The 18,214-nt window shown below is 44.8% G+C and overlaps 1 protein-coding gene across 4 annotated transcripts in view; it reads right to left on the bottom strand.

Moving 5' to 3' along the window:
• The window catches only part of PURA (purine rich element binding protein A), a 30,457-nt gene extending 24,956 nt beyond the window's left edge, over positions 1 to 5,501 (bottom strand). For all 4 annotated transcript variants that reach the window (XR_012160282.1, XR_012160281.1, XR_012160283.1 and 1 more), the window contains exon 1: positions 5,123 to 5,501. The gene's annotated coding sequence lies outside the window, so the exon portion shown is untranslated. The remainder of the gene's footprint in view (positions 1 to 5,122) is intronic.
• Positions 5,502 to 18,214: the final 12,713 nt, after the last annotated feature.

Here is an 18,214-nt window from a genome sequence, read left to right as displayed (position 1 = left end):
CCTTCTCCCCACAGCTGCAGGGATCCAGGGAAAGGAACCCGCCTGGGAGCTTCATCTCCTTTCAGATTCGGGACCGAGCTCCCGGGGCAGGTCTGAATAGACACCCCGCTCTGGAAGCGGCAGTTATTCGGGGTTTGAGAGAGAAGTGACTCAGTGTCAGGCCCCAGACAGCCATAGATGAGAAATCAGAAGGGAGGGTCCCAAAGGAGGGAAGAAAATTCATCGCGTAAATATGCCCGGCATTTCCAGGGAAAAGCAGCTCTTGGTCAGGCTGGCTAGGGCTGACTCCGAGCTGAGGAATCAGCAGGCTGGAAACACCCCCCAGGAGGCTCAGCTGGGGGACGGACGGACGGACTTGAAAAAGTCAGCAGGCAGTCTGGCTGCTGTCCCCTTGAAAAAGAAAAGAGCTAGCAGGTCACCCCGCTGCCCCCCTGCAAAGCGGCCCGCGGGCCTGGCGAGGACGCAGCAGGCACAGTGTTGTGTGCAGGGCGACCTGGGAAGGGGCTTCCTGGACGGCGGGGTTGGGAGGACGGGAAAGTGGATGAAAGTGTCCTTGGCCTAGGGTATGAGGGGACCCGAGTGGGGTGAAGGGAAGATTCCCCTGGCCTCGGAACAGAGCTCGCGGAGCTAAGAGACGCTGCCCCTGGGGACACCCAGAGCCTCAGTCATGGCCTTAGCCGATTTTAGCCAAGCTCCAGTTGCATTGCCAAGCGCTGGGTGTGCCCAGCAGCCCTGCCCTCCCGCCGCCCTCAGCCGGGCAAGGGAAGGGGTGCCCGGACGTAGGGACTTTACCTGTCCGGCCACAGATGTCACTCCCGTCCGACGCGCCCCTCCGCCCCTCGCACGCACCGGTCTGCCCGGCAAGGCTGGCGGGGCATCGGGGGACCTCCCCGCTGGGACCCGACGGACCAAACTGGCTGCAGTGAGGGCGAGCGGGGTCCCCAGCAGGGCGCGGGGAGGGGGTGGGAACATTTCGCTGTATTAAAGAACCCAAGGCAGCTGCGTGGAACTGGCGCGGTAGAGGCGAGAGCCGGGCTCACTGCGCCTTCTCCAGAGCCCCCTCCCCGCACCACCCCCAGAGCCGGGCACTGCCCTCGAGCGGGCTAGAGCGGCTGCCCCACGCCGAGGGGGCTCCGCAGGGAAAGCTCCTTACTCCGCTGCTCTGCCCTTGATCGCCCCTCGCCAGCACCAGCTGCCCCTACTCCAATGGCTCATCCTCCCCCCACTCCCACCCTCTTCCCCTTGGGTCCACTGCCTCATCGCCATGGCCCATCCTCCTCCCGCCAAAGCCCCTCGGCGGGGCAGGCAGTCTGGCTACTGCTCCCAAGCCGATCGGGGCTCCCTTTCCCTTGCTGTAGCTCCCAGAGCACCCACCCCCAGAAGGAACAGGCTCTCGCCTGACCAGCTGTGTTAGCTCGGCTACCCGAAGGAAAATTCCGAGTCCAGGGGCAGCAGGAAACGTACAGAGTGGCATTAGTTCCGACACTGACAGGAGGTGGCGACTGGGACTAAGGAGGCAGGAGAAAAAGTCAAACCCGAGTGGCGCTGGCGGGGGGGGGGGGCATTATTCGATGTGACCCCAGTGAGCTCTCTGACAGATCCAACCCCAAAGTCCAGCTCCCCAGGACTTGGTGTTCACAAGCCGTCCTGACCCAGACCAAACCCTGCTTTCTAAAACCTCTCCCCAGCTTCTTCCCAAGGCGGCGAGAGGTCTGCGGAAGGAGGTGAAGCTCCAGTGGATGTCTAGAGTCGATCGGCTTCCCAAGGAACGCCCTGCACACTCCTTCTAGTGGGGCATTCACACGCCCCTCGGTGTCCTCCACTTCTACAGCGACTTCACTTGCTAAGGGAAAGCATTAGAAGAGAAAACCAAGGATCGGGATCGCTTGCCACGTCCCATCATTCTAACCAAGGACCTGAACAAGATTGCTTTTTAAGGGCTAAATCCGAACCCAAATATTTATGCTCGGTAAAAGAGATAAAGGGGAAATGCACAATTAATAAAAAAGATATTTTCCTCTGTGGTAAGTGATCTAACCTAGCAAGGGAATCCTTAATAGCCAGCCAGTGCCCTCTCACTGTGTGTGCAGCATCTGCAGCCCACCCCACTACCTACACCGGAATTTGAGCTTCTCTTTACTATTCCCGTTTTATCTGTCTGTGAAGGAAATGTACCATTGTTATATTCTCTCTCTCTCCCCCCCCCCCCGGTATGGTCAATCCACTGCTACAGAGACAAATTTTAAAAGCAAGGTTTCAATTATGTCTTTCCCCTTGTACTCTCCTATAAACACACCGAATTAGAGGAGAAACACTCGAAAAGCAGTTCTACACCAGTACTTACGGCTTGTTAGCTGTGGGGGACAGCCTGGAAAAAGGGATACGCACAGCACCACGTCAATTTAAAGGGTTTGACTAATTTGAAACAAAAATTTTAGTTTTTAGATCTGTTGGAAAAGCAAGATTGTATCGAACAATTATCTTAAATTATAGCATCTAACCAGCTTCTAGAAACCAGATTTATCCTCATAGGTTTTATACAAGACATTTAAATGCGCCTTCGAATTACAAACTGAATACATCCATCTGCCAATCTAAACAACCAGATTTTAAGAAACATAATTTTGAACTTTTGAAACCATTTTTATTTCCATCTTTTGTGCTTTTAAAACTAATCTCACCAGGAATATCACAAAGCGATCTAAACCCTCTAAACTAGTTGGAAGTTAGTTCACCGGAATCCAGACTACAGAAACGGAACGGATTCATTTTAATTCCAAAGTGACATTTTTAAAGTTTGCTGTTTTGCCCTTAGGCTTCCGATCGTGACAATTTTTAAAGAATGACCGTTTCCATGACTGTCGATCGAGTTTTTGCAACGAAAAATGTTTTTTATTTAAACTTCAGAAAGATATAGCAGCCATTGTTAAAGATTCGAATCGAAATTTATAAATTTTAAGTACAAAATATCCTATTTACACGACAGCTGTGGGAGACAACTAAACAGCAAATCAAATGTAGGGAGTACAAAAACTAATCTGTGTATGTTCCAAACAAATTCTTAGATGTAAGCAATAATTAATAGAGAAGAGAAAATGAAGGGAAAACGAAAAATAATTGAAAATGTGTCCAAGTAAAACACCAACACCAAATTTTAAAAAAGCTCAATACAAGCGTTTTCGTTAAAATGTATTAACATGTGTGGGAAAATATGTAATATTTTGTTTTTAATCAATATATTTCGTTTAATTAGCCTGATTAAAATTAACTTGCAAGACAACTGCTGTTAAGAAATTGCATGAATGGATCAGCTGAACTTCTTTTAAAGGCTGTTTTTTTTCCCTGAGAAACTGAACAAGTTTCACTGAAAGTACAGATCGCAAAACTTTACACTCCAATTCTCTCTGAATATGAAAATGATGGAAGTTCTGAAGTCAAAAAGACAATTTAATATAAGTGCATCAAACCAACAACTGCTACTTTGAAACATCTACAGAATATTCAAGAAAGCTTAAAGCCAGAATGTTTCCATTGTCTCTAGTTTCTACCAGTCCCTCTGTGAGGGAATACAGTGACGAAATAATGTCACATCCACCTTATTCAAATTCAGAAACACTCTAGCATTTAATTTGTACTACTTCAACATGAAACATGCTTTTACTAATAATTAATCTTGTAGCTATTTTATCATTTAACAGTATATTGTTTGTAACATTTAAAAATCGCAAAAAGTAAACTGTGAAAGAATGAGCAAGCTACAATTTAACAATATTTTTCTTATGTAATTGCTTTAATACTAATTAATACAGTTTGATAAAAAACACAGAACACAAGAATCCCAGACTGAGAACAGATATAGTAAATTAGATTTTAAAAACTGAGACAAATGGATTCAACTCATGATATCTGCTCTACTTTGGTGTAGACTTAATGGGTCAGGAGCGAAATCTTTAATAAATGTTAATACAGAACAACTGAATCTCAAAAAATAGTACTTAAGTAATTTGTTTTATTCTTAAAAAAAAACCCATCAAAACTGAGAGACAATAGAGTCAAATCCTGCTTCTTAGCATAACTTTGGTGTACACTGAATGGAGTAGAACCAGAATCTTTCACAAGACAGATATACACCCAGCTATATTCTCCACACTCTTCTTCAGATCTTACAGTTGTTTAAAAGGATTTGCTGATCCCTGGTGAACTTTAGAATCATCAGCAACTCTTTTTCATACCCGAAATCAATACATCAATTGCTATGCACTCTAGAGCGAGCTGAAAATGACCCAGTTTGTAAGAATAAAGAGAAAGATAAGAAGCCATAAGGAGAAGTAACTACAGTCACCATAGGTTGCTAGAAAATAAAATATAGGCTCAGTGAACCCACACAAGGCTCTGCACCCTTGGATATTTGAGACCATCAGAATCCCCCAAAAAAACAGGCACTTCCGTCCCTCTGGCGGCCTGGGGGAGAGAACTGAGTTCGATATTTAAAATTCTGACAGTGAAGCCCTGGAAGTGGGGAACCAGTTGATTTCTAAAAGCCAAACTCCTGAGACTGAGGAGAATCCCACCTAAAACATGACGACCTCACAACAAACAAAAAAAGACACCCCCACCCATCCCAATAAAGCAATACTATAATTTTCGGGGGAAGGAGGAGGAAAATGCAGGGCCCGATGCTCCTAAAAGGCTTTGCCTTCATAAGATCCTGAACCATCCGACTGCCATGCAACTGATTAAAGAAAAACAAATTACTGTCCTTTAGTTACACCGCAAGATTTAGATGGGGGCGGGGGGGGGGACCGGGGAAATCCACAGCTGTGTGAGCTTTACACTTTTATACCCGCAGACATTCAACATGTCAGGGTGATGGGCTCATTTTATTTTCAGACTATTTGCCCGCTGGCCTTGTTGATGTTCTAGTCTATTATTAATAATCATTATTTTCAATAGGTCTGATACACTAAGTGCCATCTGCGATTCCCCCCCGGGTTGTATTTGCTTGGCTGAGGGAGGGAGCCGAACAAATCAGTGGCAGCCAAAGTCAGACCCGACCCAGAGATTACTACTACAGCGGCCCCGGGAAGCGGCGGACATCTCCGGGCGGCGGGCGCAGGCTTACCGGGGCTCGAAGTTCACATGGAGCGGGTGAAGGGGACGCGGGGCTGCGGCGCGCTGGCCCCGGCGGCAGGTGAGCGCACCTGCCCCGCGCGGGAGCTGCCGGGGGCAGGAAGGCGGCTGGCTGCGGCGGAGCAGCAGAGCAGGCCCGGCCAGAGCCCGCCGCTCGCAGCGCACGCACAGCCCCGGCGCTCGGCTCGGCTCTCCCCGCAGACGGCGAGTCGTGGCAGCCCGGCGTCGGCACGTAACCCGGCGCTCCGTACTTGACACCGCTGCCGTCAGTGCGCCTCCCCCCTGGCTAGCCCCCCTCTGCGGCTCGCCGCGCCGGGCTGCGCGGAGGCAGGGAGGGTGGCGGGCCGGGTGCCCCGGGCAGGGGCGGATGGGCCCAGCCTGCCCGCCCGCTCGCAGCGGGGCGAAGAGCCGTGGGGGAAGTGCGCCGCCGCCTCCTTCCCGCAGCGCGGAGAGCTCGGCCCGGGCTCGCCCGGCCCAGGCAGCAGGTACGGCCCGCGCCCCGGCGGCCGGAGGAGAGCGCGCCCCGCTAGCCCTGGCTTCTGGGCGAGCACGGGTCGCGGGTTGTTAACGGCAACGGCACCTCCCCAGCTCGCCACCAGAAGGCGACAGGCCCCTAGGTGCGCAGCGCCCCTTGCCCCTCGGCCTGCACAGGGGAGGGCGGCCTAGCGCCTCGGGCACTCAGGCTGAGCCCCTCTCACCCCCAGGAGGCGGCGTTGCACACTCAGATTGTGCCCTAGGCCGAGTTGCACACTTAGAGTGCACCCCTCTCACCCAGGCTGTGCCCACCTCACCCCTACATGACAGTGAAGTACACACACATTATGCTTTACTCACCTCACTGCTAAGTAGAAATACAAGCACACTCAAGTCCACCTAGTATCCTTACCCCCTGTCCCCTAGTGCAGGGCAAAGAACCCTAAATCTCCCATCAAGGCCTAATCCAACTCCCACGGAAGTAAAGGAGTCTCATTGGCTTCACTGGGAATTGGATCAGGCCCTCAAAGTGCCAAGAATGTGAAAATAACATGGAGGAGGGATATAGTCATAGAGTTTATGGCTAGAAGGGACCATCTGAACATCTAGGCTTCCTATTGATCCATTGTCATTAACTTCCAGATCTGATTGACTCCGTTTGTATGTTCGCTTTTCTAAATTCCAGCCTTACAAAGCTTGCCCTGGGATCTGAAAATTCAGCGGGGTCATGCCCTAGACATCATCCTCAGTAATACAGATTGTGCACTTAGCATGTACCTCTGTTGATAATACACAAGACAGAATAGAATCAAGAGTGTTTCTTGTAGCTTTTTTTTGGTTCCACAATGCCAACCATCAATATACACTTGTTTTTGCCAGTAAAACAACTATGTAGGGCTCAAAAAATGCACCAGGAACAGATACATTAAGTAATAAGGTATCATTCCAATGTAGTGAGAGAAAATACTGTCTCCTCAGTAGTATTAAAAAAAGTGGAGGAGGAGGGAGAACATAGTAGGTACTTACCGACCGGGACAGAAATATATACAGCTACTAACTAGAAAATGGTTTCTTTAGGGCTGTAGCTGTTTGAGGCTGCCAAATTTAAAGGGCCAGCTGCAGAAAGGCATGCTGGGAAAAACAGTAGGGAGGGCTGCTGTCGGGACGTTAGCAGTGTTCTGTAAATTGATGAGAGAAGGTGTTGGGTGGATCTGGAGTTCTGTCACATAGTCATTCTGACTGTGGCTATACTTTAAGAATGTAGTACTATAGGTTTGTTGTAAAAATGTTATGGTAGCTAGAACTTCAAGAGAATAAATTACTATGGCAATTTTAGCATTAATGTCAGTGGAGAAAGGGGAAAGTGAGGTGAAGGAAATAGCTGTGTGCTGTAGTATCATAGAAGGTTAAGAAACTGCTCAAATTTAAAATAATCTAAATAGGTGGCAAAGTGGATAGTTGGAGTGCATGTAAATGTAGTGAATGGAGTAGAAGGCTGTGCATAGGTTTGAGCTGGTGCTGTCTGTTGTGGCTATTGAAGCAGCAGAGAGGTATATTTAGTTGGGATGGTAAAGTTGTGAAGCTTCTGTTTGCTAGCACAGTGTGGTGGTGCCTTGGAAATCTTATGAAAACCTTTTCTTCTATATTCTGTTTTCAGGTGATTTGTTCATTATTTACTGGGGAACTTTGTTTTGCATAGATTTTACCTTTTTCTTTCTTCTTCACTGAAGACTCTTGCTTGCAGCTGGGCTTTAAAATGGGAGACTAACCAAATTGTAAAAGTGAACTAGAGACCAAGTGAGATATTTTTTTAGCCTAGAATCTGGGCAGAACTGAAATGGAGATCTTAATGTTCTAGGCCATTATCTGTAGCCCAAAAAGAAATCCTACAGGATGATGTTGGCTAGTCTTCCTCTCCATACAGTCAGTGCTGCCTGTAATCCAGTTTCAGGATACAAAATGCAGATTTAGCTGGAATATATCAAGGTAATCAATTTGTCTAAAGACACATGGTAGTCTGACATAACTCTGGCTTCTGCAAGCTGTCACAGAGTCTCCTGGGAAATATGTTGTGCTGTGTGAAGAAGCACCTGCAGCCCTTAACATGTGATTTTATCCAATACAAGCCTGTTTCCACTTTACTTATTAGAAAAACAAAGCCAGTCATCAAGATCTCTGGACTCTTCAGATCGCTTGTAAACCCATGAACTTCTACTATGTGTCACAGTGACTTCATGGGGTAATAGCAAGGACAGGAGAGAGCCACTTTCTCCTAGTAAGGGAGTGACACTTCTTTCTTGAGCTATAGCTTGCAAACTGTCAGAACAGGTCTCTGAGTGAGTTCGAATGATTACAGAGATGTCTGAACTGCTCTGGGCTTACAATGCAATTTAAATACTCTGAAGTATTTAAAATCTTTATTTTTAAAAGGCTATCCAGGAAGATCTACTGTCGTGATCCTCAGCCCCACCCCACCCCAGCTTCTTAGGAAGGTTCTATTACCTGGGATAGCTAGCCTAGCAGGCCTTCACCTTTTCCCCGACTAGATTTTGCAGTCACTTCAAAGTCCAAACTTGCCTCTTGTGATGCGGGGGAAAAAGCTACTTGAGCTGTACTAAGAGATCCTGGCAATTACAGGCTAGTGAGCCTGACTTCATTACTGGGTAAACTGGTTGAAACTATAGTAAAGAATAGAACTGTCAGACACATAGATGAACATAATTTGTTGGGGAAGAGTCAACATGGTTTTTGTAAAGGGAAATCATGCCTCACCAATCTACTAGAATTCTTTGAGGGGGTCAACAAGCATGTGGACAAGAGGGATCCAGTGGATATAGTGTACTTAGATTTTCAGAAAGTCCCTCTCTAAAGGCTCTTAAGCAAAGTAAATTTGTCATGGGATAAGAAGGAAGGTCATCTCATTGATCAGCAGCTGGTTAAAATATAGGAAACAAAGGGTAGGAATAATTGGTCAGTTTTCAGAATGGAGAGAGGTAAATAGTGGTGTCCCCCAGGGGTCAGCACTGGGACCAATACTATTCAGCATATTCATAAACGACTTGGAAAAAGGGGTAAACAGTGAGGTGGCAAAATTTGCAGATGATACAAAACCATGCAGGATAGTTAAGTCCAAAGCAGACTGCGAAGAGCTACAAAGGGATCTCGCAAAATTGGATGACTGGGCAACAAAATGGCAGATGAAATTCAGTGTTGATAAATGCAAAGTAATGCACATTGGAAACATAATCCCAACTATACATATAAAATGATGGGGTCTAAATTAGCTGTTAGAGATGTTGGAGTCATTGTAGATAGTTCTCTGAAAACATGCACTCAATGTGCAGCGGCAATCAAAAAAGCTAACAATGTTGGGAATCATTAAGAAAGGGATAATTAATAAGATAGAAAATATCATATTGGCTGTATATAAATCTTTGGTATGCCCACATCTTGAATACTGCCTGCAGGTGTGGTCGCCCCATCTCAAAAAAGACATATTAAAATGGGAAAGGGTTCAGAGAAGGGCAACAAAAATTATTAGGGATATGGAACGGCTTCCATATGAGGAGAGATTTATAAAACTGGGACATTTCAGCTTGGAAAAGAGACGACTAAGGAGGGATATGACTGAGGTCTATAAAATCATGACTGGTGTGGAGAAAGTAAATAAATAAGGAAGTGTTATTTACTCCTTCTCATAATACAAGAAGTAGGGGTCACCAAATGAAATTAATAGGCAGCAGGGTTAAAACAAACAAAAGGAAGTATTTCTACACACACAACACACAGTCAACTTGTGGAACTCTTTGTAGAGGATGTTGTGAAGGCCAAGACTACAACAGGGTTTAAAAAAGAACTAGATAAGTTCGTGAAGGATAGGTCCATCAATGGCTATCAGCCAGGATGGGCAAGGGTGGTGTCCCTAGCCTCTGTTTGACAGAAGCTGGGAATGGGTGACAGGAGATGGATCACTTGATGATACCTGTTCTGTTCATTCTGTCTGGGGTACCTGGCATTGGCCATTGTCAGAAGACAGGATACTGGGCTAGATGGACCTTTGGTCTGACCCAGTACGGCTGTTCTTATGTAACCAGGAGAAGAAGCTATTGGCCTTGCTTAAACTCTGACTAAAGCTTCAATAAAACCAATGCCTAGCGAAACAGTGGAAGTCTTTGGGTAATAGCATTATTATGGTGGAATGCTGAATGGCTCATGAAACTGGTAATGGGACACAGGGACACACCTCTAGGTTACTGGTTCAGATCAGTACAGGTTGGCAGAGGTTGAAAGTTAACTGCAGATGTTAGACCATAGAACAATTTTGGTTTCAATTCCTTTAATAATAGATAGGAATCTATATCACGATGAATGGGTCCTAGAGATCAACTTGCCTTCCCTTGAGGCCATCAGGACTGAGAGTTATTTGAAGAGTGATGTGGGGGAAATGTATATTTCCACTCAGCCCATTCTGTAACTATTCTTTGGATGAAGAGAAGACACTAATGTTCATGTCAAGGCAATACTTCAATTAACTAATTTTCCTTAAAAGTTAAAATTAAAAGTAAATATCTGTAATTGAGGATTAGCTACAGAATCTTATAGTTAATTACGGAGCATTTTCTCATTGATGGATTTTAAGGTACCCTTCAGGTAGAAAATCTAGAATAAGCAGAACGTGATGATTACTTAATCAGTGACCAAATACTTCAGGTGAAATCTGACTCCTTGAAGTCCATGGTAAAACTCAATGAGAGGTTTGCTATTGACTTCAACGGGCTGGGATTTCACCCTTACTATATCAATTAAAGGTACAGGTGGAATCCTGGTCTACAGCAAAAGCTGGTGCTTGAAGGCTAAAAGCAAGCAAGTTTTAATAGTTTTACTCTAGATTTATCCGTCTGGATATGGCTGTTGTGACTACCAATATTTTCCCTTTTCTCAATAATGATATTAATGAAACTTGATGTTTAGACAGAAGCTGTTTATGTTGTGCATAATGGGCCAGTGCTAATGTCCAAGAAATACATATCTTCTCCTTTGGGAGTTTAATTTTGTTCCAAATGTGGGTTATTTATTAAAAAGAACCAACAACTTTCCCCTCCTATGCATAGAAATATTTAGAGAAAAGATCTTAAATTTCTATAAACTCTTCTAAACTTGAACATATGTGGGTACTGACAGTGTCTTCAATCCAAATATGACTGCATTGGCTGTGGAGCAGAAGAATCCGAAAATGCAGTTGACTAGAAACACTGTAACTGCCTAGTTTAGTCTGATTATCCAAACGGAGTGAAAGGTAAAAGGTGCAGTCACTGGTGTGCAAGGCCAGGATATAATGCACATCATGCTTCTTGATGTGGAACTGCTCTTCTCCCCGCCATGTCCCTTAACATATTTAAATCCTCCTGCAATCTTGCTGTCTCCACTCATTCCTAGCTTTGTGTCATCTGAGTTCGGAGACAATGGAGTTAGTTCAGATTTCTCAGTCCATAACTAATATGTTAAATTGTTTCTTCCACTGAGCCCTGTGGGAGTCCAATTATTCTTCCAAAAGGATTTTCTGCCTTCAGGCCAGATCTTTGCCTCTTTTTCAGCCCTTTCCCATCACTCCCGCAGTGGAAAAAGAGAGTATAACAATGGCTTACATAATGACTAAGTATTTCCCAAGTATTGGGCAATCCTTGGGTGTTGTAGAGGAAGGTGGCAGGAGAATGGTTGTGAGGTTGGTTGCAATTTGGCATTCCCTGACTGCCATTAACAGTCTCTTGAGGCTGTAGGCAGCTGGGCGGAATTTAAGGTATCTCTGAGGATGGTTGAAGGTGTGTAGCCCATGGATTCAGGAGTGTGGGGAGGATAAAACATTGTGTAAAGCCACCTTGGATGCCCCCAGTCTTCTGCAAAGCCCAGCTCAAGCAGAGCCAAGGAATGAGACTCCAGCTCTTAGCCAGTTGGAAGGAAGGGTTCAGTCTGTTTTGTTCTTTAGTACTGCCTACATTTTGGATCATATTCACAAACTACTTGTGAGAAATCGAACAACAGGCTTTACTTAAATCAAGGTAGTTTTTAAACTTAGTTTTTAAATCAAGCAGTTTTTAAATTAAGAGATGGGGGAAAGCGGATTGCTGCAGAGGTGCACGTGGATTGGACATAGACTTCTCTTAGAGGAGAGTCTATTCATAGAGATTCTTTAGGTTTTAGTCAGGGGGAGTGGATGGAAGAGGATAAAGGATGGATGGGCCAGATCAGATGAGAAACATTCACATAAAGAATCTGACACATCAGAAAAGGGCAGACAAATAAACAGTGACAAGTTTTTAAAGTGCTTGTACACAAATGCTAGAAGTCTAAATAATAAGATGGGTGAACTAGAGTGCCTCGTGTTAAAGGAGGATATTGATATAATAGGCATCACAGAAACCTGGTGGAGTGAGGACAATCAATGGGACACAATCATTCCAGGTTACAAAATATTTTGGAAGGACAGAACAGGTGGTGGGGGTTGGGGTGACACTATATGTGAAAGAAAATGTAGAATCAAATGAAATAAAAATCTTAAATGAATCCACATGCTCCATAGAATCTCTATGGATAGTAATTCCATGCTCTAATAAGAATATAACAGTAAGGATGTATTATCGACCACCTGATCAGGACAGTGATAGTGACAATGAAATGCTAAGGGAGATTAGAGAGGTTATCAAAATAAAGAGCTCAATAATAGTGGGGGATTTCAATTATCCCCATATTGACTGGGTACATGTCACCTCAGGACAAAATGCAGAGACAAAATTTCTCGATACTTTAAGTGACTGCTTCTTCGAGCAGGTGGTACAGGAACCCACAAGGGGAGAGGCAATTCTCGATTTAATCCTGAGTGGACTGCAGGATCTGGTCCAAGAGGTAACTATAACAGGACCGCTTGGAAATAGTGACCATAATATAATAACATTTAACATTCCTGTGGTGGGAAGAACAGCTCAACACTGTGGCATTTACTTTCAGAAAGGGGAACCATGCAAAAATGAGGAGGTGAGTTAAACAGAAATTGAAAGGTACAGTGACTAGAGTGAAATCCCTACAAGCTGCATGGACACTTTTCAAAGACACCTTAATAGAGGCCCAACTTAAATGTATACCCCAAATTAAAAAACACAGTAAAAGAACTAAAAAAGAGCCACCATGGCTTAACAACCATGTAAAAGAAGCAGTGAGAGATAAAAAGGCATCTTTAAAAATGTGGAAGTCAGATCCTAGTGAGGTAAATAGAAAGGAGCATAAACACTGCCAAATTAAATGTAAAAATGTAATAAGAAAAGCCAAAAAGGAGTTTGAAGAACAGCTAGCCAAAAACTCAAAAGGTAATAACAGAATGTTTTTTAAGTACATCAGAAGCAAGAAACCTGCGAAACAACCAGTGGGGCCCCTGGACGATCGAGATACAAAAGGAGCACTTAAAGATGATAAAGTCATCGCAGAGAAACTAAATGAATTCTTTGCTTCAGTCTTCATGGCTGAGGATGTTAGGAAGATTCCAAAACCTGAGCCGTCTTTTGTAGGTGACAAGTCTGAGGAATTGTCACAGATTGAAGTGTCACTAGAGGAGGTTTTGGAATTAATTGAGAAACTTAACAGTAACAAGTCACTGGGACCAGATGGCATTCACCCAAGAGTTCTGAAAGAACTCAAATGTGAAATTGCGGAACTATTAATTATGGTTTGTAACCTGTCCTTTAAATCAGCTACTGTACCCAATGACTGGAAGATAGCTAATGTAACGCCAATATTTAAGAAGGGCTCTAGAGGTGATCCTGACAATTACAGACTGTTAAGTCTAACATCCGTACCGGACAAATTAGTTGAAACAATAGTAAAGAATAAAATTGTCAGGCACATAGAAGAACATAAATTGTTGGGCAAAAGTCAACATGGTTTTTGTAAAGTGAGATCATGTCTTACTAATCTATTAGCGTTCTTTGAGGGAGTCAACAAACATGTGGACATAGTGTACTTAGATTTCCAGAAAGCCTTAGACAAGGTCCCTCACCAAAGGCTCTTACGTACATTAAGTTGTCCTGGGATAAGAGGGAAGATCCTTTCATGGATTGAGAACTGGTTAAAAGACAGGGAACAAAGGGTAGGAATAAATTTTCAGAATGGAGAGGGGTAACTAGTGGTGTTCCCCAAGGGTCAGTCCTAGGACCAATCCTATTCAACTTATTCATAAATGATCTGGAGAAAGGGGTAAACAGTGAGGTGGCAAAGTTTGCAGATGATACTAAACTGCTCAAGATAGTTAAGACCAAAGCAGACTGTGAAGAACTTCAAAAAGATGTCACAAAACTAAGTGATTGGGCAGTAAAATGGCAAATGAAATTTAATGTGGAGAGATTAAAGAGGCTAGGACTTTTCAGCTCGGAAAAGAGGAGACTAAGGGGAGATATGATAGAGGTGTATAAAATCATGAGTGGTGTGGAGAAAGTGAATAAGGAAAAGTTATTTACTTGTTCCCATAATATAAGAACTAGGGTTCACCAAATGAAATTAATGGGTAGCAGGTTTAAAACAAATAAAAGGAAGTTCTTCTTCACTCAGTGCACAGTCAGCCTGTGGAACTCCTTGCCTGAGGAGGTTGTGAAGGCTAGGACTATAACAGGGTTTAAAAGAGAACTGGATAAATTCATGGAGGTTAAGTCCCTTAATGGCTATTAGCCAGGATGGGCAAAGAATGGTGTCCCTAGCCTCTGTTTGTCAGAGAGTGGAGATGGATGGCAAAAGAGAGATCACTTGATCATTACCTGTTAGGTTCACTCCCTCTGGGGCACCTGGCATTGGCCATTGTCAGCAGACAGGATACTTGGTCTGACCCAGTGTGGCCATTCTTATGTTCTTATGTTATGTTCTTAAGGTAAATTGCACTATCATACCAGGCTGTCTGGATATCCTGTGTTCTGCACAAAAATATTGCATTGAGAGAAGGGTAAGGATGCAAAGATAAGCACTTCAAAGTCAGGAAATGGCAACATTAAGGTTGCATCACAATATATTCTTTAATTATCTTGCTCACATAGTATTTGTTCTGTAGGATCCTTAGCTCAGTGCACAGACTGCATGGTGTGCCGTGACTAAAGAAATGGTGTGACACTTATTTAAGTCACTTATTACAATTGAAATGATGAACACAAGACAATTTCTACTGGGTCGGTCAACCCAAATTAAAACAGTAGGTCTCTATGGAAACTACATTACTTATTTTCAATTTTTTTAACTAAATCAAATTATTTGTAAATATTGGTTTTAGTCTCACTATTTAGGGAGAGCTCCTGCTTATTTCACTGGACACCAGCCAAGCTGCATACCCAATGAGGCATGGGGCTGCCAAATTTCAGCTTTCTGCCATCACCCACTTTGGCACCAGAGAAGTTAGTCATTTTTATATATATTTCAGAAATTTATGACCAGTTGAAAACAATGGAAAAGCTTAGGGAACCTGCAGTACAGCACACTAGTTAGAACTCCTCTATGAAATCAATCAGGTTTCTTTGACAGTGTATTTCAAGTGAACCCTGTAGTGGGTGGTGGGTAGATGTTTGTTTATTTCAATGCATCAGGATCCCCAAGGCTCTGGGGGTGGCCTGACCTACACAATATAATTTAGGTTCCGTACACCAAGCTAATCTTCCTGCTCAAGTGAAAGTCAAACCTTCTCTTCCCAGTAGGCATCTATCAACTCTTCTCCACTCCAGCCCCCTCTCCACAAAATGTACAGGAAAGATGGCCCTTGTGTACCTGAGTGTCTAACCGATCTGGCTGACTCCGGGGTAGAAAGCCCTTCCAGGACCATCTTCTGAATGAAATTAAGAGAGCTCCAGCATGAACCCCTCCATGGTTATGAACTGTGGCCGTATTGCATGTGGAAAGAGGTGATCTCTCATGCTGCCTGTTCCCAAACCTGCTTCAGCCTTTAAGTGGTTTCACTGGCTAGCCCCAAGCACAGCAGGTTACAGTCGGTGAGAGGTGATGAAAGCATGGGTAAATGTAATGAGGTCCCCATCTGGAATCAGAGCTTGCATACTTTTTACCAAAGGCAGATGGAGCAAAGTGCTCTTAGCCATGGCACCAACCTGGGTACCTCAGAGCAGCTGTGGGCCCACTAAGCCTTTTTAATAGCACAAATGCTGGATGCCCTCCCTCCATCCTGCATCATCCCTGCTGCTTCCTCCGATTGCTTTTCCCAACCTTCTGCCATGAGGTGCCCTGCAATGGATAGCCAGTATCAGTGGGGTTGGCAGAGGGGGGGATTTAGTGCGCGGTCTCATTAGTGGATCGAAGACATCACAAGCTACAAATCCCACTAACCTTCCCACTGGCTCCATCTATATGTTATACAGGAGGGGCAGGGGAGAGAGTTGAGCCCTGCAGTGCCCCACATGAGAGAGTTCTTAGGGCGGACGAACAGACACCTCTCACTATTTGGCTTTCCCATCTAAATAGGAGCGTGGACACTGCACCCCGCTCCACTGGCCCATGGAGGATTGACAGAGGGTCCAGAAAACTCTAGGACTAGACTTAGCAGTTCCCAGTGAAAGCTGATGGCAGGAGCGAGGGATTTGTTGGTTCCCATGGGAAGCAGCAGGGGTGTGTCACCTCCTGAGGATGTTGGCAGTCTGTGGGTAAAGGCAGCACAGAGGGCCTGCTTCTCCATGGCAATGCCCAGCCTCCCACTCAGCCCTGGAGCAATGCTGCTATTGACTATATTTATGCCTGCACAGATACCTGTCTGGTATCTACAGGGCTTTGAAAGGCACGTGCCATGTAAAGCAGCTGCTCCCAAATCCCATCAACTCCCTCCGCAGAGTCCTGACCACATATCGAGAGTGGAGCTAGAGAGACTTCCACAAGTGGTGAGTTGTCCACCCCCTCTCCAGCACCCTGGCTTTTTCTCCCCTCTGCAAGCATAGGTAATGGAGGGGAACATTTACCCCCTGGTCATGAAGGTGTTTCCCCTAGAGACAGTGGAAAGAGTGCATTCCTTCCAGAAACATTTCACCAGGCTGTTGGTCTTTGCCTTCTCACAAGGTACCATAGCAATTAAGAAATAGGCATTGCAACACAGAGGAAAGATGATCTAGATATACAACAAGGCTACTCAACAGAAGGGATTGAATTGTTCTGGGTTGTCCTTTTCCATTTTTAAAGCCTCTCACCGTAAAGGTATATTCATGTTTTATATATATAGCTCTACATTTTCAAAAGTAACTACTGATTTTAGCTGCTTCCGTTTTTTGGGTTCCCAACATGGGATAACTTAAAAGGTCCTGGCTTTCAAAGGGCAGGTGCTTACCATATCCTTGGTGTCTCAAGCTGGGTGCTCAGTACTCTATCTCTCCCCGCAAATCACTAGTCTCCTTTGAAAATTTAACCCCTGGTTCTTTGCAGAAGGTACCGAATCATGGTAAATGGCTTCTTAGTCCAGGGAAGAGGCTTATTAAGTGTCATTTCTAAAAAGATTTTAAAAAATCTCTTTTTATAAAAAGACAGCAACACAGAGCATCATGCAGCCTTTGACAGTATTATTGCTTTAGTGCACTTTAATATTTTTATTGCAACCCCCACTGTTTAGAATATATTGCTGAAACTTATTATGAATTTAGGATTTGCTTTAAAGCATCATCCATCAAGCCTAGTATCTGACCTCCAGAAGTGGCCAGTACCTGATGCTTGATAGGAATATAGAGATTCGCTGCTGTGCCCAGTTTTGGTTGTCATGGAGCTGATTTTGGATTTCCAAATTTGTGGCTGGCTCTGTGCCAGAGAATGGAGAATGAGCAACTGTGTCTCCTTGGAAGTGGTTCCATATCTTCAGGGTTTCCCGTTGGGACACTGAATTAAAGCAAAAGGCAACAAATTTAAAGCAGTTAAAAGCTCTCTCCCTTTTTTAAAAGTACAGAATATGTTGTTAGTCTGTGGAACTCACTGCCAGTAGATATCATGGAGGCCCTCAACTGAGTAGGATTAAAAAAAGGATTAAGCTTTTATCTAGATAATGAAATCATCCACTCTTACATTAGACAGAGTACAATGTATATAGATCATCAACCTTCATCAGTCTCCTTCAGAGGAGAAGCCAACCACTAACAGCATGAGGTTAGGCATAAAGGCACAGAATCTCAAAGGTATTTAGGTGCCTAACTCCCAGGGATTTAAATGGGAGTTAAGCACCTAAATACCCTTGAAGACCAAACTGCCCATTACAATCTAGTTACTGACTAGTGTCGGAGGAGACAGGATGTGGAACAAGAAGACACACTGATCAGATCTGGTATGATGGGTCCCATGTTTCTGAGTAGATGTGCTGTGGCTAATATAGAGCACTACTCTCTCTAGCCCAGGGATCAGCAACCTTTGGCATGTGGCCCACCAGGGTAAACCCCGTGGCGGGCTGGGCGGGTGTGTTTACCTGCCGCATCTGCAGGTTTGGCCAATCGCAGCTCCCACTGGCCATGGTTCGCCGCTCCAGGCCAATGGGGTCTGCGGAAAGTGGCGTGGGCTGAGGGATGTGCTGGCCGCCACTTCCTGCAGCCCCCATTGGCCTGGGACGGCGAACTGCGGC

This window comes from Lepidochelys kempii, chromosome 8 (genome assembly GCF_965140265.1).
Source record: "Lepidochelys kempii isolate rLepKem1 chromosome 8, rLepKem1.hap2, whole genome shotgun sequence".
NCBI lineage: Eukaryota > Metazoa > Chordata > Testudines > Cheloniidae > Lepidochelys > Lepidochelys kempii.
Note: the sequence above shows the minus strand (reverse complement) of the source record. Positions and strands in the feature narration are given on the sequence as shown.